Source organism: Castor canadensis, chromosome 6 (genome assembly GCF_047511655.1).
Source record: "Castor canadensis chromosome 6, mCasCan1.hap1v2, whole genome shotgun sequence".
Lineage (NCBI taxonomy): Eukaryota > Metazoa > Chordata > Mammalia > Rodentia > Castoridae > Castor > Castor canadensis.
Genome location: NC_133391.1, coordinates 154,471,358 through 154,498,480, shown reverse-complemented (window position 1 = coordinate 154,498,480; position 27,123 = coordinate 154,471,358).

The following is a 27,123-nucleotide window of genomic DNA, read 5'->3' as shown; positions in this document are numbered from 1 at the left end:
TATTTGGGTGTGTCTGTGTGTTGTGTGTGTTTGTATACATGCACTTAGGTGCCTGTGTTTTTGTTTCAGGGTGTTTCAGCTATCAATATCATTTATCTAATATTTTTTCCCTTTGACATGTCTTATTCCTGAACATTCAGTTCATTCTTTTTTGCTTTAATTATTTTAATATAGGGTCTCATAAGTTTATCGAGGCTGCAACAGACCACTATCCTCCTAATACTGCTGCCAGCATAGCTGGGATTCAAGTGTGAATTATCATAACACGTTCATCAATTCTTTCATGAGAATCTTTCATTTTACCTATGTAAAAATATTATCCTAAAGCAAAGTAGTTCCTTCAGATTTAAAATAGGGCTAGAAGAGAAAACAAAGAATGTTGGAAAATGTCAGGAGATTTTGGCTGTTATAAGTAGCTATGAAACTAATTCTATATAAAATATTAAAGAAAACAGAGACATGGAGAATTGTATATTGAAAAATAAATGTGTGTAGCCTATATGGGAATAAAATACTATCAATATAATAAAAAGAACAAATGTCTCTAGTAATAAAGCAATTATGTGTAATAAGAGGTATCAAAGCAATTTCCAAGACTCATTCTAAATAAGGTCAAATGGAATATACTCAGTGCCTCTCAGAACTTTCTACCTACAAAAGCTTGAAGAAGAAAAGATTAGGGGGAAAAAATAAAAGATGGGGACCTCAGTATCCTTAGCAGCCATTTTTAAAATCATTTTTACATTTACTCACATGTGCATATATTGTTTGGGCCACTTCCCCACCCCACCTGCTTTCTGGCAGAACCTGTTCTGCCCTCTTGTCCTCTGATTTTGTTGAAGAGAAAACAAGAGTTAATAAGAAAGACATAGATTTTTTGTTAGTTTGAGATATATATAGCTATACAAAGAGATTCCTTGTGCTGTTTCCATGTACATGTGTATTACAACCCACACTGGTTCATCTCTACCAGACCTCTTTACTTCCTAGTCACCTTCCCATAGTGGCCTCTGCCACCTCAAGATTACTGTATTTGCTCCTCTACAGTGAGAAGATAACCACATTCAACTTTTAGGTTTCCTTCCCTTTTCCTATTCCTATTCCTTCCATGCATGCTCTCCCCGTAATGTATGGCCCATGTCTAACAATATTACTGCATTTGTTTTAGGTCTATTATCTTAATTTGAGAGAGAACATGCAATTTTTGGCATGGGCATATTTATTGCAAATCTATTCACAGTATCCAAGCTATGGAAACAGTCAAGATGCTCCAGAACTGATGAATGGATTAAGAAAATGTAGATTTATATCAATGGAATTTTATTCAGCCACAAAGAAGAATGAAATTTTGTCATTTGCAAGTAAATGAATGAAACTGGAGAACATCATCTTAAGCCAAGTTAGCCACACTCAGACAGCCAAAAATCGTATATTCTTCCTCATAACCAGCCATGTTTTAAGCTGAAGAAATAACATAATTTCTTCGAGTTTTGTCCTAAATTTGTCCGCATCATTGATTCTCAGTCTTGTTTGATAGCTGTTATCCCACTGCTTATCCCTAAAATCTGAGTTCTTTTTGTTGGTAGTGCTCAGTTTTTTCTTTACTTATTTTTGGTTTGCTTACTTTTGATACAGGGTCTCTTTGTATAGCCCAGGCTGGCCTCAAACTCATAGATCACCTGCCTAAGCCACCTGTGTGCTGAGATTACACGTGTGTTCTACCACACTTGGCCCCAAATACAAAAAAATCTTCATTTGAATATTTTGTGATGGTAACACTCATAATGTGGAGAGTACAATAGGCATTAGTTTGCATTTGACCTTGTAAAGTGTGGCTAGAAACCCTGACTAATTAAATTTTAAATTTTATTTTATCTTAATTTACCAAAAAAAGAAGCCAGTGTGATTAGTAACTACTATAATTCACAGCAAAACTTAAGAGGTAATTACCTAATCACCCCCATTTTTTCACTCAATGCATACTACTTAGGTTATGCATTTATTCCTATTGCTTTAATAGTAACTTTTATGTTGATTAATTTAAAAATGTCTGCGGACATAGAATTTGCCATCAGTTCTAGATAATATTTCAATACACTTAAATAGTCAAACCAGACTATCTCCTTGTTTCTTCAGTCTGTTATATTTACTTTATTGTCTCACAAGTTTTCCTACTCTATCTCCTATCTTCTTTTGTCAGTGCATTTCTCTTTTATTGACATCACTTTACTTTATACCACAGAAGCTTACTATCTAAACCAGAACAATCATTTCCAAATAAGCTTTTCAGATTGCAGTCTTGTGTGTATAAGATGCACCTTCCTAAGGTAACTAAGAGTTGACCATCTGTTTCATAAATATCATGGTGTCACTTAAAATGAGTCAACTTCATAATTGGGAAAGTGATAAAAATTTGGTAGAAACCACACTTCAAATTTTGAATTTTGATCTTTTTCAGGTTCGAGATGGGTAGTGCTATCCTCTCTCATGGTCACAGGAACCAGCAGGTTGCAGCTTTCAGTTAGCCATGTGATCAAGAAGGAAAACAATCAGTAGTGGTACAGTGCACTTTGTTGCTAAGCTATGATGTTTGGTAGGAGAAGTGTATCAAATGAAATTTTGACTTTTGTCATTTTCAATTTAGAATGGATTTGTTGGGATGTAACGCTGCTTTAAGTAAAAAAGAATCTTTACTTAAAACAGTTCACTCACTCTATATTATTCTCTTAGAATAGAACCCAATTGCATGATACAATCTATTGCCTGTCCTCTTTTTCTCTACAGAATTCACTCACATCATAAAGGCCCATCTGATACACACAACCAGAAATAATTTCAGCTATTAAAATATGCCATACCATGGACTCTCAAAGAGAGCTATACAGAAATTGATTGACCTGGTACAAAATGAAAAGGTGTCAGTGCCCTAGTTCAAAATGCAGGTAAACAGTACTGTTGAAAGTAGTGAGATGTATGTTTCTTCCTTCTTTTTACACCTTTTTCAACTTATTGAGGTGTTCATTTATTATTTGATTTTAAATTCCCTCAGCCATAATATCTTCCCTTCCTGTGACCTATCCTCCAAAAAAATCCCCAAAAGTTTGGAACCTCTCTGACAAGACAGAAGGTAATCACTGGTAGCAACAGGCTCCATTTCACATGCATACCTGGGAATGTAAGAGGTGGTTTTATTCCACACCAAAGATGACTGCCAACAATACCTTGTCCAGATCTGCAGTGAGCATTTCACGACCCTGACTCTCCCCATCATCATGCCCAGGACACAGGATGATAAGAGTGGAAGAGTCTACTGGGCCAAAGCTAGGAAAGTGAAGCCAAGTGTGGAGGATAGGCACTGGCTGCAGGGAACCTTCCCTGCAAGGTAGGAACCACTGAGGAATATGCAGTCAGTGTACATTTTCACATCAGAATTTTTTGATAAAATGTACATTCAAAGATAAAATGATTAAGCATTTAATCTAGTTTTCCCTGTTGGGTCTTAGACTTACATAGTATCTACTACTTCTTTCTTCTTGCCTATTTCTTGTCTATCTTTTGCCTGCCTCCCTCATTATATTTTGGAAGCATACAACTTGTTTGATTTTTATAGGCTCAAAGCTAGAAGGGAATTTGTATCATTGTGAATTACACCTTTCATTTCTGATTTAGGTTGAATTTAGAAGACATTTTGGCCTTATACTTTAAAGTCCATGAATTATGAATTAGAAACTATTGGTTTGAAGTTAATGTATTTTGTGTATGAGAAGAACATGAATTTGAAGGGGTTGGGGACAGAATGTGGGGGTTTGAATAATGCTGCTTACTCCTAATTTCATGCTGAAACTTAACCACTAATGCAAGATTATCAAGATATGTGTCTTTTAGACAGTGACTGAATCATGAGTGCTTCACTATCAATAATGAGGTTGGACGTCTTTGTAAGAGGTCGTGATACAGGAAGTTTGCCATTTTTACCACCTCCATCCCTTCTCCCATTCCCCTCCAAAGGATGCAATAACAAGGAGACACCCTGGGATGAGCAAGACTACCTATTCATCGTCCAGCACCTTGAGCTGAGATTTCCAGCCTCAGAAATGTGAGAAAACAAATTCATTTTAAATAAATTTCCCAATTTTAAGTACTTTATGGGCAACACAAATGGACTAAGACAATGGGCAATTTAAAATAAAGCTTCAGTGTCAACAAAATCCATCATGGCTATTAAAATCTCTATATTAATCTCCTAATATTTAAAGTCTGAGTTATTTCTTAATTGAGCTACAATCTTAATTTTAAAATTAACCATTTAGAACTGTTAAATATATTAAAATTTTATGCTCACATTATGCTTCCTGAAATTTTGCTCTTTAAAAGAAAATGCAGAGAGACCCTAGTCTCTTTCTTATCTTTTGTTTGTTTTCATTTGCCTTCTGGCCATGCCACATGCAGTTTGTCTCTGCCATACCCTGCTGCTATGATGTGTTTCCATACCATGGACCCAAGGCAGCAAGGCCAACCAGCCATGGACTGGAACCACCAAAACTACAACTCAAATTAAGCATACTGTCTTCATATAAAAAAACACAGACAAGAAAATGCACACATAATTATCTTATTTTAAAATGCCATTCAAAAGATAAAATTGTTTAAAATATGTTATTTTTAATGTATTAACATATACTCATGTGTATTTTGGACTTTATAAAAGTTCTGGCTTTGTCACATGTACTTTAGATAATTTGGCTGGCATTTTCTAACTTTCACAGGTGCAAGTGTGCTTAACAGTTAGTCTCACAGTGAATGTATTGAGCCCTAGAGCAATGGACTTCAAATTAAAGAACAGCTGTTTGGCAAGGTTTTCCTACATGAAAAAAAATCAAGGCTGAGGCACAGTAGAACATTATGAATAAAAGGGAATATCTTTTATAATTAAAAGTTTATCTTAAGAGAAAAATTTTTCTCCTGGAGTTTACTAAATTTCTGTGTGAATTAATGGCATTTTATTATTTTAATCTGGTTTGTCTACAAAAAAAATATAATTCCTTATTTCTTTAAAATGTTTCTTCACAAATATCTTCAGTCTCTGTCTTCACTTATCTATTACCAGTAACTTATATATCTAATGTTTAAAACAAGTGCATATTAATGTGCACTTCATTCATAATTAACATCCTCACATTAGTAGCAATATCAATTTGCACTTGCCAAAAATATTCTTATGATCTCCCATTTTATATATAAATATATATCTCTCATACACATAAGGGTATATGTGTACATAAATATACACATGTATATAATATTAAAGAATTAGTAGTTTAGCAAAAATATCTTAATATTGATGACGGTTAGACAAAAATTGAATCAAAACTTGCAAAGAAAATAATTATTTTAATTTGTTAATAAATTGTCAATATTAATATTGCCTTTTAACTTTAATAAATATGTCAAGCTCTGATATGATAAGGTAACTTTGTTTAAGTATTCAGTATTGATTTGTTTTTATGTCTAAGAATTAGGAACAATTAAGTTAACCAATTCAACCCAAGAGAACAAAATAGTATGACACATATAAGGCACATATTTTTCCCTGGTTTTTTATCCTGTTATGTTACTCTCCCTGCCCTCACAATTACTTCAATCATATAGTCTTTGTTTTGTGGCAATGCATGCAATTTTAAGAAAATCAACTAGAGTTCTTCTGGGAAATATATAATGTTTAAATATGTCCATTCTTGGCTGGACAGCGGTGGCTCACTGTAATTCTACTACTTTGAAGTCTGAGTTCATTAGGATCACAGTTCAAGGTTGGCCTAGTCCAAAAACAAAAAGGAAACTAGGACCCTATCTCAAATATGTTTTATATATATATGTATAATTTTTTTTAAATATATCCATTTAGGCAAATAGGAACTGTGATTACTAACGAATATTCTTTTTGCTTTTTTACGCATACCTCCTCACTAAATTCTATATGTAAAACACTGAAAATAAATCAAGTTTTCATCTTTGTTTTCTATTATAAGTTGATGCTTAATGAATCATTGAAAGAGTGGGACCAGCTTGTGATTAAAAGAAATTGTGATTTCTGATCTGTACTACAACAGACAACTATGTATTTTGAATGTGCTTTTTTAAATAATTATTAGTTTTGTTTAGAGAAAATATCATGCTTTTCCCATAATTCAGTAATCACAAGAAAACAATTATTATGATAATTTTGTTGTGTTCATTAACATTGTAGGACTTGACAAGCTCAGAATAGGAGTAATTAAAGACATTGCACAAGAGGCAAGGTATATTGTATGTATGGAGATCACTTCATTTCAAAATGTGAATAATTCTGCACCATCTATCTACTACAGATAAACATACCTGTTTTGTATGTATATATCTAAATGTAGATATATAGAAATATATGGAAAGACAGAGAAATAAGAGAGACCTAGAAAACGTCAGATTATAGATATTAGAAGGCAATAATGTTTTTTATATATAATCATAAAATATGATTAGAAAATTTAATTGTATGTTTACTGATCACAAAAATTTCAGTGAGAAAAAAGACAAATACTTTAAAATATACACAATGAGGATGTGAATAAGAAATTTGAACTTACTTTTGAATATTTTTTTTAAAAATATAAAACTACTTTTACCATTTATACCCTTCATATTCTAGCTATTCTGCAAAGCACATTTCAGGATCTGATGGCAGGATTACAAATTGATATAACTTTTGCATAGCATTTTACACAATTTAAAACATTACTTTTAAAAATGTTCATGACTCTTAATCAGTCATTTCCTCTTTGCAGTTCATCCTTTGGAAATAATGTAACATGCTCATAGAAATACATAACATGTTCAATAAATGCTGCATAATAACTAATGTAACAGTCAAATATTTACAAACAAAATACCTTTCTATTTATAAAAATACTCATGATGTTTCTATAAACTATTGAATATCAAGCAATACGTAGGATCAAATTTAAAACATTTTAATTAAGTGTAAGTATAGCAGTAGAATTTTGAACCATTAATCCATTCAGTAATGATCATAATTGAGAAACTAAAATGAAAGTGATAGAGGTATTCAGAGGTAAATATGAAAAAATTAATCCACTGTTCCTATACATATGTCAATGGAATGAAACATAGCCACTAACTTGAGATCTTTTAAGTATCATTAAAAGAGGAAGATAAATATGGCTATCAAAATTCAGGGATTATTGTTTCTTAGGGAGGAGGGTGAAGTGTATCAGCACACTTCCAGAAAGGCAAAGTCTCACTCTGAACCAATGTATCAGAATGTCTGGGGCGTGATTTAGCCATCTGTGTTTTAACAAGCCATTCTGGTAATTCAAGCTGGCCAAAGTGAGCAGATTGGAATGGCTCTAGGGCCTCAGATAAAGAACAAGTTTTCAAAATACAGAAAGAAAGGCAAAGAAATTAAGACAGAATTCTAAAATGACTATAATCCCCATGATTGTTGCAATCATGACTCAGAATTTCCATATGGAATATAAAAAATATGTCCAAAAGAGAGAGATGGGCTTTTGTCCATAAGATATGATATAAAATGCTTAGGACAAGTGTTCAGGAATTGTGTTAGGAAGTGTGCAATTAGGTCTCTTTTTCCTTTAGCAATTGGTAGGTAAATGGGGATGGAGAAGTAGGGAGAAAAAGACAGAGAGAGAGAGAGAATAATTCATATAGCACTAAGACCAAGAGCTAGCTAGACTATGAGACAAAGTATAGGTGATTCTTGCTTGCTTTTTTATTTGTTTGTTTTTTTAGTTTTTCTCTCTCTTTCTCTTGATTCCATTTATGATACTGTAGCAACCAATGCTTTGAAAGACGGGAATGTCAGAAGCCAGGTTTGAGTTCCGTATCCATTTCTTACTGACTTCCTTCCCAGAGTGACATGTTCTGGGAGACAGGACAGTCATGGGAGAGGTAACAGGTAAACATTGTTACAGAAGGTTTTCTCGTAAGATTAGAATACATATATAATTTATTCCTTTGGGAATTTTTGAAATAAATTAGCATGTGAGGCAAAATAGACTGAATCTTAATTCTTTCTGGGCATAAAAAGTTGACTGGGTTTGGTCTCAAAGGTTAAGCAGTGATTTGGAAGCAGTATGACTCAGCAGCCTTGGTAAGCCTCTGTAGGTGGCAGGGTAGGCTTCTGAACTACTGCAGAGAATTCAGGTCGGATAAAAACTGAATAGTGTCCATTCAAACTTGTGATAAAAACCAAAACACTGTGACCTTGGCAACATAAACTACAATGGATTGACAGAAAGGGAGCCAGATGGCTGTGCATTGAGAAGCATGAATGAGAAATGAGGGAGCAGAGATGGGAAGAAAACACTTCTTTAAAAAGTTACATGTTTAAAAAAAAATAATGAAAATAGCAGTTTTCTCAACTTAAGGAAAACATGATAACTGTCATTATCACTATGTTGTAAAATTGCAAGCAACTACAATTTTGTTCGTATTTTTCATACATTCTAGATTATTCAGATTGAATATGTATCAATTTATAGTCAGAAAGAACAAAAATAAGTATTTAGACTAAAAGCTCCGAATGCTAGAAGCCCAGGGTGCATCAACCTCATAATCCACTTTCTGACACACATCGAATAGGTGAACATCTGGATCTCATGAAGAAATGAAGAGCTGTGTGCTTGGCCCTGTGGCTGCAAGGAAATCCAGTAAATTCACAGAAGAGTTCAGGTTACGCCCTGGAGCTGTTGTGGCAAACTGTACATCTAATTGACAGCTCTTCTGCTGAAAACATCAATAATCTTTCATCATGGGCTCCAAATCCTGAGCAGGACTCTGTGGGCTCATTTCTGTGAGTTAAAGCTTTGCAGGTCACCTTTACGGCAGATTTATATAAGACTCTTACCGTGGAGAAGAGAAGGTGGAAGCTGTTTGGGGACATGCTCTTATTCTCTGAAAACCTGGGTTAAAGTTCTGCCTAAAAACAAAACGAACTAAAAAAACACAGCAAAAAAAAGCTTTCATTAGATTATTTCTCTTGTTCTTATCTAAAATTTGACGACAATGCAGCCTGTAAAAATCAATGATGGCTTTATTTTCCATCACAAGAAAGTATAGGAAATTAAAAATGTGAATATGAAATTACTAATGAGAAAATATCTTGGTGGATATATAAAATGTTCTTTATTCCCATAAAAATGGTTGAGATATCTATCATTTTGTCAGAGAATGGCTCACATTTGAGCCCCTTTACTGAGAAAGCCTTAACCAACACAGTCCAATATGCTATCCACCATCTACACGTGGCTATTTGTTTAAATTCAATTGACTTAAAATGAATTAAAATTGAAAATTAAGCTATTCAATCATACAAACCACATTCTAAGTGGTCAATTCACAGATATGGCTGATAGTTATGTAGCACACTGTATAGAAATGAATTTCCACTCACACTGGGAGTTCTCTTGCATATTGTTCTCAAAGACTTCCACATTTGAGGACAATAATATGTTGCTACTATTGAAGGAGCTGGGAGGGAAGACTGACTTTTAATATTAAAAGATTTCTACAGTAGAAACTGCTATATAATTTTATTACTTATTTCCGCTTATCAATAATGCATTTCTCAACTTCTGTTAATGTGGAAATATCAAGTTTTTAAATCTGAGCTAACCAAAGATGAACATTAGTGTTGCTTAATGACTTGCAGAAAATTTTCTTTTAAAAAAAAAAGCTAACACTTGGTCTACCTTATTAAGGAAATTATTTCCATTTTGGATTATTAATTTGAATGTCACAATAGGGAATAGTAAAGCAGAAATATGAAAAAAAGCCAGATAACCTAAGATTCTTGTAAGTAATGCTATCAAGTCAATTCAGAATACAATTCATATCAGAATAATATAATTATCATTATTAAGCCCCTATATTTCAGGTTTTCAGGTGTTAATGACTCATCCAATTATGTCTTAAACAATTTGCTTTTTTGTAGGTATTTGTTTTTATGATGATAATAGTCTTTGAGGTGCTACAGTGGGGTCTCCCATAAGCAAGAACTTTTAGACTGGGATTTCAGGGAAAAACTCATATTGAGAGGGTTGTATACATATGACTAATTATTGACTCTAACTTATTGTCTTTGTTTGATTATTGTATAATAATGAAGTTGATGAGAATATGAGTGACTCTAGGTTTGCAGACCCTGCTGGTATTTGCTGGTGTTTGCTGGTGTTTGTAAAGGCTGATCACCATAGTGACACTCTTGGCAATTCAATTATTTCTTTTACATGAGATAGTGGCTCTGCCAGCATGTGATCATAGAAATTGGAGTTAAAATGGCCAGGGACTGCAACAGGACCACATCCTTGAACATACCCAGGACTTTTTCTGTGAAGTCCTTATATCATTTAGAGCCATATGTCTTCTCATTTACAGATACCACTAAAGTCTTTTTTTTTTTCATTTTTCTTTTATTATTCATATGTGCATACAAGGCTTGGTTCATTTCTCCCCCCTGCCCCCACCCCCTCCCTTACCACCCACTCCACCCCCTCCCTCTCCCCTCCCCCAATACCCAGCAGAAACTATTTTGTCCTTATTTCTAATTTTGTTGTAGAGAGAGTATAAGCAATAATAGGAAGGAGCAAGGGGTTTTGCTGGTTGAGATAAGGATAGCTATACAGGGCATTGACTCACATTGATTTCCTGTGCATGGGTGTTACCTTCTAGGTTAATTCTTTTTGATCTAACCTTTTCTCTAGTTCCTCTTTCCCTTTTCCTATTGGCCTCAGTTGCTTTTAAGGTATCTGCTTTAGTTTCTCTGCGTTAAGGGCAACAAATGCTAGCTAGTTTTTTAGGTGTCTTACCTATCCTCACCCCTCTCTTGTGTGCTCTCGCTTTTATCATGTGCTCATAGTCCAATCCCCTTGTTGTGTTTGCCCTTGATCTAATGTCCACATATGAGGGAGAATACACGATTTTTGGTTTTTTGAGCCAGGCTAACCTCACTCAGAATGATGTTCTCCAATTCCATCCATTTACCAGCAAATGATAACATTTCATTCTTCTTTATGGCTGCATAAAATTCCATTGTGTATAGATAGCCGTGTATATACTTCTGCGTAATGATCTTTATTAAAACTGCACTATTTCTTAAAAAAATTCATTCTTCCTTATAAAAAAAGGAAGACATTTTTTCTATTCTTTTTGTTCTCCTTTTTCCCTTTTTCTTGATATAATTTGGAAATCATAACCTACACCCAAATAACATCCTAAAATTATATGAAAATCATTTATTAAGAGAAGCAGAGAAGAAAGAAAGGAGTTTTGCTCTTGCAGTCATTGTAGGTCAGTGAGCACAAAACACAGGAAGAAAAATCAAATTTTATTTAAACACTACACTGGTATCCGTAAATGCAATGAAGAAAAATTCTTAATGATACAAGGGCATTTGTAGAAAGGACTTTAGGTGTATGCAAGGATTTGGGTATATAATATCTAACTTCTTTAACTCTAATTTTCACATTCATATGTTGGCAAAGCCCAAAACTCACAAAGAGGTCATCAGTATGTCTCTGAATTAAACGAACTCCTTGGATGCTGCAATTATCTTACTACTACTGCATGCCATGGTAAGGAATCACACAAGTATACCCAGCGATCCCTGACTCAATCTGAACCCACTTAGTTCTGTACTTTCAAGATATGCATCAATTTCATGATCAGGTCATCATCTGATATTTTCTCTGTTTCTGCATTTTGAGCACTCTTAATGACTTTACTTGATATTGCATGAGTCAGAAGTGTTTTTTTTGGCAAACAAAATCTGCTTTATCAATGAAGTTTTTAATGGATCTAGCTGAAATGGCACTCAAGTAATTTTTGTTTCTGTTAAAGTTGAATTATATCAGATAAAATGAAACAGAGGCTTGCTATGGTATCCTGACAGGAGGTAAGAAAGGATGGAAGATGAAGACAGCTGGTTTGTTCTTGAAATAAAACTAAATTTGCTTACTTTAATATATGAAATGTGTATGTAATTATGATAAAAATAATTTGTAAAAATTTTCTGTAAATTTGTTTGATTTTGTCATTTAAAATATCATATATTCTACCAATTATAGTTGTGTTATTTAAATTCTTCTCTTATTTCCAAAGAAAGAAGGAAGGAAAGAAAACCCAAGGAGGATGAATATAAAGTACATACACATAGACACATTTATTTCCTTGGGTAATTTCAAGTGATTTAAAACAACAGAAAGTTATTGTCTCACAATTCTAGCCTGAATGGCTGAAATTAATGTCCTGAGAAATGCTGTTCCTCCAGAGGGTAGAGGAGGACCAGTTCTTGGCCTGTCTAGTTGCTGGTGGCTGCTCAACATTCCATGGCTTTCTTTGGCTTGTGGTCATACCCTGCCGATTATTAACTCTATTTCCACATCATCTTCTTTTATGCCCTTGCAATACATCATTCATAAAAGTGCATTTAATACCTACCTGGAAATTCCAGGATAAAGTCTTTCTCTCAAGATCCTAAATTTAATCTCCTTGCTTTTTGTATAAAATATTATTTCCAGGTGGCATATATTAGGGAATGAATGTGTATTTATGGGCAGAGCACTTTTTTCAGCTTAGTACACACACAATAAATACAACCAATGAAAGACATGGGGAAAGAGTATCTATAAATATTAACCACAAAAGAAGTGTTTTTTAGCATCAAAAGAGCATAAGTAATAATGCCAATTTACAGCTTCTCAAAAGAAATGATGAAGTTAATATAGTGACAAAATGAAACTTTTAACATATGTAGATAATAGATACCAAACAATATTTTTATTGGAAACAAATATTTTTTGAAGTACCAATTGATAGAAACTCTAGACTACTAAAAACTAAGATAATAAGCCAGTAAAATAATCCCCAAAGAAAATCTTTAGTCAGAAGAAAAACTATAGTATAAAAATTTGATGAATTAGAGGAGAAAACCAAAGAAAGGCACAGGAAAAAATACAATATGGGTACACTTTTAAGTAATTACTAACTCTGTAAAACAATAATGATAGAGCAGATTAAAAATATATTAAATTTTGTGGAAATAATATCGTTATTGGTGACACTTATTCTGCTTTCCTGATACTCTACCCACTAGGTCTGGTTTCCCAAGTACCCTGCCCAAGTACAACTTACATGGTGTGCTTGGTCACCATTCAGTGCTGACATTTATTATGTGATTGAAGTCAACTGTTCCTTCTTTTGGATGAATGAAATATGATGTTTTCTTATTGCAGAGAATGAAAAAGCTAAAATTAAATTTCATTCAGAAACACTTCTGTTAATATAATTCACAGACTATAGAAGGAAATTTGTCCCCTTTTGGAGTTTCTTGCCAATTTCAGTTATGAAAATCATTTAGTCATATCCTTTGGATGATATCATCCAAATAAATAATAAATGAGAAGTCTAACCACACATGATAATTTGCCATGGGTAATTCACTGCCGTATTCACCAGCCATTTATTTAAACTTATTTCCTGGTTGTTTCACAAAAAAGTACTTCCTTGGATTAAATTTCTTTTCCAAAGGGGAAATACATTTTTAGAGTTAAGCCTTTTTTAATTCATCTATCTTTGGATTTAATATATAGTTACTGTCTACTTTTCTTTAAGTTAAACTATCTTGAAATATACCAAGAAATATTCAGGAGTTCATGAAGTATGAATATTGCATTTAATTTTTTAAATCTAATATCACATGGCTTTTGTATACATACTTATATGATAATCTAAGTGAAATTTTGAAAAATAGAAATAGTCTTGGTTTAATTACATTAGGACTTATGTCAGATTTGGTATACCACTTCAAAAAATACTTCTGCTCTTATTTACTTCAGAGGTACATGAGAAGAGCTGAGAGCATGTGTCAGATCTAAAAAGCTAAATGCTGGTATCCTAGCTCCTTAGGATACCAGAAGCAAAAGTATTCCATCTCAAATATATTTTCCAAATAAAGCCGATATTTTTAACACATATTAATTTATGAATTATACTTATTTTTTAAAGGACACTTAAGTCTACTTGTCTTTCTGCCATTTTTGCAGGGTTTGATTGTTTTATAGCTGCTTAAAGAAGTTTGTATGTCATGTATATAAACTTTTCTCAAAATATGCATATATATATATATATATATATATATATATATATATATATATACTGTAAATGTCTCCTCCATCTTTATGATGGACCTTTTCATTCTTCCCATGGTGCATTTTTATGCTCCTTCCTACTGTTAATGAGGTTCAATTTATTATTCTCTGTTGGAGCTATTCTTTTTCTATCAAAAGTAGAGGCCAGCCTGGGCTACATAGTGAGGCCTTGTCTGAAATAAAGAAGCAAACACACAACATTTTATAATAAAGGGTAAAAAGACATTCTGAGTATATGACCTGTCTGATAAGCAAAAATGTGAAAGTCTGAATTTGTTTCTTTGTAAGAAATCTCAATCACCACTTATCCAACAAAAAAATCTTGGAACTGATGACATAGCTCAATGATAGAGAACTTACTAGCACACAAAAAGCCTTGAGTTCACACCCAGCACCACAAATATTAACAGCAATTAGGGTAAAAATAATAATAGCAAATCATTCCCTCATTTATGTCAGAAGAACTTCACACGGATTTAATTACCAAAGTTGTGTTAATCTGTCAAAATGATCTTTGACAGATCTATTGACTGATTATTCTGTATGCTAACATGTTCAACAAACTTTTACTTATTTATTTTTTTTCATAATTATTAACTTTGCATACATACACTTTTTTTTAAAAAAAGAGAAGCTTGATAATTTTGCTAATTTGAGATAAAGATAGCTATTCAGGGAGTTTCCTTGTGTTGGTTTCATGCATATCTGTATTACAACCCTAACTGGTTCATCTCTTCCAATAAATTTAAACATGTTTATGGGCACCAGATGATGCTTCAATACAATCATATAGTGTCATGTTTAAACCAGGGAAAGTATATATCTCCTCAGTTATCATTTCTTTGTGGTGAAAACATTACCAATTCTTCATTCCAACTTTGTGAAATATATAGCACATTATTTTCTTATCTGTAGTCACTCTTCTATGCATTAAATGCCAGAATATTTTAGTCCAATCTAACTATGGTTCAGTACTTGTTCTTTCCTTGTTCCTCCCATCCCACTATTTTCCCCAGCCTCTGATAACTATCATTCCAACTTGAATATTTATGAAATTAACTGTTGTAGATTCTACAAATAACACATTACTTATTTATTGATATTTAATAATTTTCATTAGGTAGTAATATCTGCTATGCAAATGCATTTTTCTTTTTATAAGTTTTTGACTATAGTTCTAATTGATTACAAATTTCTTTTAGGACAATATATTATTCTCCTTACAACTTAATAATTATCTTGTCAAATATTGCTAAAAAGCCTGCTGGAATAGTTTCAGGTATTTAATTGAACTGTAACAACATTTCATGTAAATAAAATGTGCATCCAGCACATCATAGCCAAAAGCCAGCACTTCACATTTAATGCCTCACCTTCCAAGGAGGATCCAAGAGTTGTAACTGGGACACAGCCTCAGACCATGCAAGCTCTGTGAAGTGGGGACTTTACTGAGACATGGGAGACACACTTGACTGAGGTAAAGCACAAGGGAGAGCTGAAACATCAGCACTCTGGACCCCAAGCTCGTGGAAGGCTTCTCCATGCTACAATTTACTAAAAGAACAGCTAGTGCTGCATGCCAAGCCCCACCTCATAGGCCCACAGAATGACTTCTCCACAGACTGTGGGATCTCTGATCCTTGGGCCCACTCCTCAGCCCCACCAAGGTCATGCTCCCCCAAACTCCCACCCTTCAGACCTGCATGATCTCCACTGGACTGAGACCCTAAGGCCTGTCAAGCTGGCGAACCACAGACATTAATGATCTCTGCTGGGCTGCACCCCTCAGGCCTGCACAGGCCTGCATGATCTCCACTTTCTGGGCTGTGCCCCCAAGGCCTGCTAAACTGACAATCCACAGGCATTCACAATCTCCACCAGGCCCATGTCCCTAAAACCTGCCAAGGTGGGGATCCACAAGCAGGCACAATCTCCACTCCACAGGGCTGCCTCCTAAGGCCTGCCAAGCCAGCAATCATCCACAGGCATTCACAATCTACACTCTGCCAGGCCCACCTCTCTAAGGACTGCACAGGCCTGCATGATTTCTGCTCCACCGGGCTATGCCCCTAAGATCTGTCAAGCCGGTGATCCACAGACATTCATGATCTCTGCTGGGCTGCACACCTCAGGCCTGCCAGGCTGGTGATCCACAGGCATGGCACTATCTCACCAAGACCATGCCCCAAAAGCCTGCCAAGCCTGTGATCCAATGAAACCCACAGTCTCCACTTTGCCAGGCCATGTCCTTCAGGCACACCAGGCCCATGCTCCAATGGCCCAATAGATCACCTCAATGACAGACTTCAGCCTGCAGGCCCGTGGGACACTACCCACCTGCCACCCACCACAAGAGGGTTCCAAACCTGGAACAGGTCTAGATGCTAAAGGAGTAACAGCAGAATTATTAAGATTGAAATTACACTGTTCTTGAATCAGTGATTTATTTTATTTTATTTATTTATCTTTTTTGTTTTTATATATTTGTTTATTTTTTGTTTGTTTGCCTTCCTGCTGTTTTCCTTGATATTCTCTTTTTTTCTTTTGTCTTTTTTTTCTTCTACTTCTCTTGCTTCCTCTATATTCTCCTCCTTCCTTGGTTTTGTTAGTTTCACTATTGTAACTCAGCTAACATTAAATTACACATAGTGCAGGGGCAGAAACAGTACCAAGCAGAAATATGGGAAGATGAATAAGGGATGGAAACCATTCTCCCCCCAAAAATAAATTAGTACAGGATTCAGAGGGAAATGAAGAAAACAGATACCCAGATCCAGATTCCAACAAAACAAAGATAAACTATGCCAAAGAACCCAAGGAAGCCCACAAGAACAACTTGAAAGAAGAAATCCTTCAAGTAATCACTGAGAATTTCATGTTTTATTAGACATGGTCAACTAAAAAAGTATATGAGGCACTCAAGAAATTCCAAGAGGACAAAAAAAATAAGAGAAAACACCAAAAAAATGAAATCATAGGAGCCCTAAATAAAAACCAAAATGAAACAGGAAATACCATAAATAGAGAGATAAATAAATTAAGGGCAAAAATTGACAATAATAAAGAGCAAGTGACTCATGACATGGAAAACCTCAGAAAAAAGAATGAAACAGAAATACAAAGAAAAATGGAAGGCCATTTGAACAGAATAGACTAAACACGAGACAGAATCTCAGAACTTGAAGGTGAATTGGTAATTAAAGGAAAAACCAAAGAACTATTACTCAAACAACTCAAAAACTATGAAAGGAATATGGAAGAACTCACTGACTCCATTAAAAGACCAAACCTGAGAATCATGGGCATTGAAGAAGAAGAGGTGCAAGCAAAAGGAATATGTAATATAGTCAACAAAATAATAACAGAAAATTTCCAAATCTTGAGAAAATTATGCCCATCCAGGAACAGGAAGCCTCCAGAACACCAAACAGACTTGACCAAAATAGAACTACCCCATGACATATTATTATTAAAACAACAAGCACAGAAACTAGAGAAAAAATATTGAAGTCTGTAAGAGAGAAAAAACAAATAACATACAAAGGTAAACTCATCAAAATCACAGCAGATTACTCTCTGGAAACCTTCAAAGCAAGAAGAGCATGGAGTGAGGTCTTCCAGGCACTAAATGAAAATAACTTCAACCTAGGATACTCTACCCAACAAAATTATCATTAAAATTAGAGTAATAAAAGTCTTACATGATAAGCAGAAACTAAAACAATATGACACCAGCAAGCCACCACTACAAAAGATTCTCCAAGGAATTCTGCACAATGAAAGTGAAAGCAAACAAAACCATGAAGAGGCAGGCAATACTAAACCACAGGGGAAGAAAAGGCAAGAAAGCAAAAAGTAACACTGATTCAGCTACACACAATCAAACCCTTAAACAACAAAGACAACTAAATGACAGGGATCACCAAATACCTATCAATACTAACACTTAACATTAATGGACTTAATTCCCCAATCAGAGGACACCAATTGGCAAACTGGATTAAAAGGAAGATCCAACAATCTTCTGCCTACAGGAGACCCACCTCATTGACAGAAACAAGCACTGGCTGAGAATGAAAGGCTGGAAGAAGATCTACCAAGCCAATTGCCCCTGTAAACAGGCAGGAGTAGCAATACTTATCCTGGATAAAGTAGACTTCAAACTTACATTGAACAAATGAGATAAAGAAGGACACTCTATACTAATAAAAGGGGAAATATACCAAAGGCAATAACAATTATCCCTCTATACGTACCCAACATCAACAAACCCAGTTTCATCAAACATACTATGAAGGACTTAAAAATATATGTAAACTCCAGCACAGTGATAGTGTGAGACCTTAATATCACCCCATCACCAATAGATAGGTCATCCAAACAAAAAATCAATAAAGAAATTTTAGAACTAAATCACACCATAGACCAAATGAACCAAGCTGATACCTACAGAATATTTCACCCAACTGCTGCACAATATACATTCTTCTCAGCAGCTCATGGAACCTTCAGCAAAATTGATCACATCTTAGGGCACAAAGCAAGCCTCAGCAATATAAGAAAATAGAAATAATCCCATGCCTTCTGTCTGATCACAAGCATTAAAACTAAAACTCAACAATAAAAACAACTGCAGAAAATGTGCAAAAAATTGGAAGCTGAATAAAACATTGCTCAAAGAACACTGGGTCATTGATGAAATAAAAGAGGAAATTAAAAGGTCCCTGGAAGTTAATGAAAATGAAAACATGACCTATCAGAACCTATGGGACACAACAAAGGCTGTCCTAAGAGGAAAGTTTATAGTAGTCAGTGCATATATTAAAAGGTCAGAAAGATCTCAAATCAATAATCTAATACTACAGTTCAAATTCCTAGAAAAACAAGAACAAGCAAACCCCAAAACAAGCAGAAGGAGAGAGTTAATTAAAATAAAGGCTGAAATAGAAACAATAAAAAAAAATAATTAATGAAAGCAAAAGCTGGTTTTTTGAAAACATGAATAAGATTGACAGACCCCTGGAAAACCTGACTAAAATGAGGAAAGAAAAAACTCAAATCAGTAAAATCAGAACTGCTAAAGAGGAAATAACAACAAACACCACAGAAATCCAGGAAATCATCAATGACTACTTTGAGAGCCTTTACTCTAATAAATTTGAAAATTTTATGGAAATGGGCAGATTTCTAGATAATTATGACCATCCAAAACTAAATCAAAAGGACATTAATCACCTGAATAGATCTATACCACAAAACGAAATTGAAACAGCAATTAAGAGTCTCCCAAAAAAGAAAAGTCCAGGACCTGATGGGCTCACTGATGAATTCTATTGGATGTTTAAAGAAGAACTACTATCAATCCTCTTTAAATCGTTCCATGAAATAGAAAGGGAAGGAACACTGCCTAACTCATTTTATGAAGACAGTATTACTATCATCCCAAAACCAGGCAAAGATACCTCCAAAAAGTGGAACTATAGGCCAATTTCCTTAATGAACATCAGTGTAAAAATTCTCAATAAAATAATGGCAAACCAAATTCAACAACACATCAGAAAGATCATACACCATGACCAATTCAGCTTCATTCCAGGGATGCAGGGGTGGTTCAACGTATGCAAATCTATAAATGTAATACAACACATCAATTGAAGCAAAGACAAAAACTGCTTGATCATACCAATTGATGCAGAAAAAGCCTTCAACAAGATCCAACACCATTTCATGATAAAAGCTCTACGAAAACTAGATATAGAAGGACTGTACCTCAACATTGTAAAGACTGTATATGACAAACCTATAGCCAACATCATACTTAATGGTGAAAAAGTGAAATCATTTCCCTTAAAATCAAGAACGAGACAAGGGTGCTCACTATCTATACTTCTTTCCAACATAGCACTGGAATTTCTAGCCAGAGCAATTAGGCAAGAAGAAGAAATAAAAGGAATACAAATAGGTAAAGAAACTGTTAAAGTATCCCTATTTGCAGATGATATGATCCTATACCTTAACAACCTAAAAAACTCCACCCAAAAACTCTTAGACAACATAAACAGCTATATCAAGGTGGCAGGATACAAAATCAACTTATAAAAATCATTAGCTTTTCTATACACCAAGAATGAACAAACTGAGAAGGAATATATGAAAACAATTCCATTTATAATAGCCTTAAAAAAATCAAATACCTAGGAGTAAACTTAAGAAAAGATGTGAATGACCTCTACCAGGAGAATTACAAACCCCTGAAGAAAGAGACTGAGGAAGACTACTGAAGATTGAAATTTCTCCCATGCTCATAGACTGGAAGAATCAACATAGAAAAAATGGCTATACAACCAAAAGCAATCTACATTTTTATGCAATTCCCATCAAAATACCAATGAAATTCATTAGGAGATTGAAAAAATCTACCCTAAAGTTCATTTGGAAACATGAATAGCCAAGGCAATACTCAGCAAAAAGAGCAATGCCGGCAGTATCACACTACTCAACTTCAAGCTATATTACAAAGCAAGAAAAATATAAATAGCATGGTACTGGCACAAAAACAGACATGAATATCAGTGGAACAGAATAGAAGACCCAGATATGAATCCACACAACTATACCTAACTTATTTTTGACAAAGGGGCCAAAATTATATGATGGAGAAAAGAGAGCCTCTTCAACAAATGCTGCTGGGAAAAGTGGTTATCCATCTGCAAGAAATTAAAATTAGATCCATGTCTCTTACCCTGTACTAGTATCAACTCCAAGTGGATCAAGGCCCTTAATATCAGACCCAAAACTCTGAAGTTACTACAGGAAGGAGCAGGAAACACTATGGAACTAAAAGGTATAGGCAAGGAGTTCCACCCCAGCAGCCTGGCAACTAGGAGAAAGAATGGTCAAATGGGACATCAAAAAATTAAAAACTTCCACACAACAAAAGAAATGTCCTGTAAAGTAAAGAGACAATCCACATAGTGGAGAAAATATTTGCCAGCTATACATCAAACAAATGACTGATAACCAGAATATACAGGGAACTTAAGAAACTAAACTCTCCCAAAATCAAAGAGCCAATTAATAAATGGGCAACTGAACTAAGAACTTTCTCAAAAGAAGAAATTCAAATGGCCAAAAAACACATGAAAAAAATGCTCACCATCTCTAGCCATAAAGGAAATGAAAATCAAAAACATGCTAAGATTCCACCTCACCCATGTTAGAATAGACATCATCAAAAACACCACAACAACAGGTGTTGGAGAGGATGTGGGGAAAAAGTAAACCTGGTTCACTGCTAGTGGGAATGCAAGCTGGTGAAACTGCTCTGGAAAAAAATTTGGAGGCTTCTTAAAAATGTAAACATGGACCTGCCATATGATCCAGCAATCCCACTTCTGGGGATTGACCCAAAAAATGAGACACAGTTTACTTTAAAGGCCCCTGCACACCCATGTTTATTATAGTGTTATTCACAATAGCCAAGTTATGGAAACAACCAAGATGCCCCACTACTGATGAATAAATCAAGAATGTGGTATTTATACACAATGGAATTTCACTCAGCCATGAAGAAAAATTAAATCTTATTATTTGCAAGTAAATGGATGAAATTGTATAACATCATTCTGAGCAAGGTTAGCCAGATTCAGAAGACAAAATATTGTATGTTCTCCCTCATATGCTGTCTTTAGATCAAGGGCAAATACAGCAATGTTGTAGGACTTTGGTTACATGACAAGGGGAAAACATTTATGGAAAGTAAGTTGTTAGGTAGAAAATCCAAAGCTTGAAATCATTTGATATCCTCACTCCAGAGGAATTAATATAGAAACCTTAAAGTGACAGAGGTCAACAAAAGAGGATCAGGAACCATTGTAAAGATCAGTTAGAGATGAATCAACCTGGGTTGTAACACATTTGTACATGAAAGCAATGCTAGGAATCTTACTGTATAGCTGTTCTTATCTCAGCTAGCAAATGCTACACCTTTTTTATTATTGCTGAGTTCTACTCTTCAATGGAACTGGAGAAAAGCACAAAATAGGTTCTGCCTGGAAGCGGGGGAGAGTGTGGGGCCGGAGGCAAGAGGGAGAAATGACCCAAACAATGTATGCACATGTGAATAATTTAATAATAATAATAATAAATGTTTCACCTTCCATAGCACACATTGATGAGAATGCACATAACAAACAAATTTCTTTCTTTAGGGCTATGCCAAAATCAAAGAGATCCCACAAATACCTTTAAGATAAATAACTCCATTGAAAATGTTTTTACTCACTTAAAATAATATTTATGGGGCATTGTTATTTAAAATACTGAAAATCAATCATGACTACAATACACTCATATGTTTTAAAACAATTTATGTCTTTCCATGGAATAATTAATTTAATAAAGTGCATAAAATCAATAATTCCTATGTGTACAATTCATCAATTTTGTACCTAGCTACCCTCCCCAAGGCCATGCTATAGAATATTTCCAGCTTCTCATTAGGTTCCCTCATATAACTTTTCTCTCTACTTGGGTAGGAATCCTATTATAACCCCTCATACATTTCCAAAACATTTATTTGTTGTAATGTTACTGAAACTAATTAAATGGAAACATATTGTATGCAGTATTTTTTGTATTTCACCCTTAATTCAAAATACTATTCTTTCACTTTATTTTTATTAACCTATAATTGTTGCATGGGGGAATACCTGTGACATTTACATATATGCTTACCATATATCTTAATTAGATTCACCCCCTCCATCATTCATTCACATCTCCCCTCGTCCTCCTTAGAATAGTTTCAAGAGGTTTCATTGATCTATTTACATACATGAATACTAAATTTATCTACTATATTTGCCCTTTGTCACCCTTTTCTTATGCCTTGTCTTCTCCAACTGGTACCCACCCCCAGAGAGGACATCTTTTACCTTCTTGGCCTTCATTTTTTAATGCATATATTTATAGTTCAAAGTGTTTTCGCCTTGGAATTGCAAACATGTATATGCAATGCTTTGATCAGATTAATACCCCATTACTTACTCTTTCTCTATATTGCCTTGCTACCCTACTATCCAACAGCTTACAGTGCATTGTATTGTATTATCTTCATGCACAGATGCAATGTTTCAACATCTTTTACTCTCTTACATTCTTCTTCCTCTTCTACCTCCCCACACTACCCTGGCTCAAACACACTAATATAATCATTCTCTCTCTCTTGCTTTTTGTCTCTCTCTCTCTCTCTCTCTCTGTCTCTCTCTGTCTCTCTCTCTGTAATATATACTTACATTTATTATATGTAGGTTTATATTTGTGTGTACATTTATCTTATGTAGGTTCTACATATAAGAGAAAGTGACCTTTTGAGCCAGGTTTACTAGACTTAACATGATGTTGTCCACTTCCATCCATTTTCCTTCAAGCTACATAATTTCATTCATTTTTCTGGCTAAAAAATACCCCATTGTGTACATATAACAAGTTTTCTTAATCCCTTCGTCAGTTGTAGTGCATCTGGGCTGTTTCCAAAGCTTGGTTATTGTGAATACTGCTGCAATAAACATGGGTGTACAGTGGCTCTGTTGTATCCTGGCATACATTCTTTTGGTTATATGCCGTGGAGTGGTATTGCTGTATACTATGGTAGGTTTATTTTTAATTTTTTGCGGAATCGCCTACTACTTTCCTTCATGGTTGCATGAATTTATATTCCGCCAAAACATATACTAGTTCTTTTTTTCCTTCATCCTCATCAGCATTTTTTGTTGTGTGTGTTATTGATCATAATCATTCTGACTTCAGTGAGGTGAAATGTCAGTGCCATTTTGACATGCATCCCTTTATGAACAAGATGTTGAGTATTTCTTCATGTATTCATTGGCCATTTGTACTTCTTTTAAGAATTATCTGTTCAGTTAATTTGCCCATTTATTCAATGGGTTATTGATTCTTTGAGAGGTTAGATTTTTGTGCTCTTTATACTGTCTGGTTATTAATTCCTTGTCATATGTATAGCTGGCAAACATTTTCTCCCATTCAGTGGGCTGCATCTTCAGTATGGTAACTATTTCCTTTGCTAGGCAGAATTATTTTTAGTTTCATGCATTCTCATCTATAAGTCCTTTCTCATAATTGCTAAGATATTAGAATTCTAGTCATAAAGTTATTACCCATGCCTATGTGGTCCAGTGTGTTTTCTATTTTTTCTGAAGTAATTTCAGATCTTACAATAAGATCTTTGATTCACTTTGAATTGGTGGTAGTACAAGATAATACTCTGGGATATAGTTTCAGTCTTCTGCAGATGGAAATACAGTTTCCCCAGAAGCATTTGTTGAAGAAGTTATTTTTTCTTAAACACTTATCTTGGGATTCTTTGTCAAAAATCAGATGGCTGTATTTGTATGGATTTGTGTGAGTGTCTCTGCTTTTATTCCATTGGTCTTCATGTATGCTTATGTGCCAGCACCATTCTGTTTTTATTACTATGGCTTTGTGATATAGTCTGTAGTCAGGTATTGTGATACCTCCAATGTTGCTCTTTTTCTTGAGGATTATTTAATGATTTGAGGTCTTTTGTACTTCCCGTTGAAATTTAGGATTCATTTTTCTATCTTCCTGAAAAATGTCGTAGGAAATTTGATAAGGATTGCACTGAACTTATAGGTTGCTTTCAGTAGTACAGCCATCGTTACAATATTGATTATGCCAATTTCCATCTGCACAGGATGTCAATCTATCTTCTAATGACTTCATTGATTTTTTTTCCTTATTATTCTTAAATGAAATTTATAAGTCAGTATATGTTATGAATCATCTTCATTAAATTTATTGCTAGGTATTTTAATTTTTTGAAGCTACTGTGAATAGTATTGCTTTTCTGATTTCTTTCAGAACAGTCTTTCAGACTGTTCATTGTTTATGTATAGAAATGCTACTGATTTTTGTTATTGATTTTGTTCCTTGCTAATTTATTGAACATGTTTATGAAATTTACATTTTTTGGTTGAGTTTTTACAGTCTTTCAGGTATAAGATAATATAATCTGCAAATAGGGACAGCTTATCTTATACCTTCCTTATTTGAATCCTTGGGATTTACTTCTCCTGTATTATTGCTCTGGCTAGAAATTCAAATACTATATTGAATAAGAGTGACATTCTTGCCTTCCTCTTGATTTTAGAGGAAGTTGTTTCTGTGTTTCCCCATTTAGTATGTTGTTGGCTACAGGTATATCATGTATAGACTTTATAATGTTCAGGGATGTGCTGTCTGTTCATAGTTTCTTCAGAGCTTTTATCATGAAAAGATGCTGAATTTTTTCAAAGGCTTTTTCTGCTTCTATTGATATGATGGTGTAGTTTTTGTCCTTGATTCTGTTATGTGATTTATTACATTTAAAGATTTGCATCTGTTGTGCCATCCTTGCACCCCTAGAATGAAACCTACTTGATCATGGTGAATGATCTTTTACTGTGTTGTTGCATTCTGATACTAAGTACTTTATTAAGGATTGTTGCAAATATGTTCACTAATGATATTGGCCCATAACATTCTTTTGTTGATATATTATTACATTGCTTTGATATTAGGTTAATTCTGGTTTATAGAATAAGTATAGGAGTATTCCTTGGTTTTGTACTTCATGAAATAATTTGAGGAACATTGCGGTTTGTTCTTTATTGGTCTGGTAGGATTCAGCAGTGAATCCATCAGGATCTGAACTTTTCTTTGTTGGAAGCTCCTTCATAACTGTTTCAGTCTTATTGCTTGTAATAAATCTGTTTAAGGTGTTAAAGACCTTTTGGTTCAACTTTAGTGAGTCATATGTGTGAAGAAATTTATCTATTTCTTTTTCATCTTCCTGTTTACAGGAGTTTAGGTTTTTAAAGTATTTCCATATGATCTCGTCACTTGTTTTCATTTGAATCTCAGAATTTCTTTATTTCTTTCTCACTTTCTTCAATGACACATTGATTGTTCAAAGATGTGTCTTTCAATCTTCATGAGTTTGAATAGTTTTTGTGATTTTCTTTGTTGTTGATTTCTAAATTTAGAAAATTCCTCAATAAGGTTTATTAGGATATAGAGGGCTATTTCAATTAGTTTTATGTTTTCTCAGATATGATTTGTGCCCTAGGATGTGGTCTATTTTGGAGCAAGTTCCATGGGCTGCGGAGAAAAATGTGTGGTCTTTTTTCCATAGGAAGAAAAAATCTATAAATATTTGTGAACTCTATTTTGTCCATGCTGTTGTGTAGTTCTAGGATATGTTTGTTAATTTTTTTTTCTGGATGTTCTGTCTATTGAAGACAGTCAGTGTTGAGACATCCTACTATTATTGTATCTGGTTCTATTTGTTTCTTTAATTTCAGAAGTGTTTATTTTATGAACTTGGGGACACTGATGTTTGGTGCATATATATTTACAATTGTTATATTTTTTGCTGGATTTTTCTGTGTATTAGTATGCAAATGAATTTCTTTGTCTCTTCCTATTTTTGCATAAAATTTCCTATGAGATTTGTCTGAGAATGTGTACTCCAACTTGCTTTCAGATTCCACCTGCTTGATAAATCTATTTCTAACCTTTTATTTATGTGTATGTCCTTGGTTAGGAGGTATGTTTCTTGTAAATAACAGATTGTTGTATCTTGCTTTTTGATCCAAGCTGTTTTCTTGTTTGGAAAGTTAAGTCCATTTACATTTAGGGTTATGATTGAGAGGTATTTATTGATTCCTGTGTTCTTACTGCTTTTTTTTTTTCATTTTTCTTTTATTATTCATATGTGCATACAAGGCTTGGTTCATTTCTCCCCCCTGCCCCCACCCCCTCCCTTACCACCCACTCCGCCCCTTCCCTCTCCCCCTCCTCAATACCCAGCAGAAACTATTTT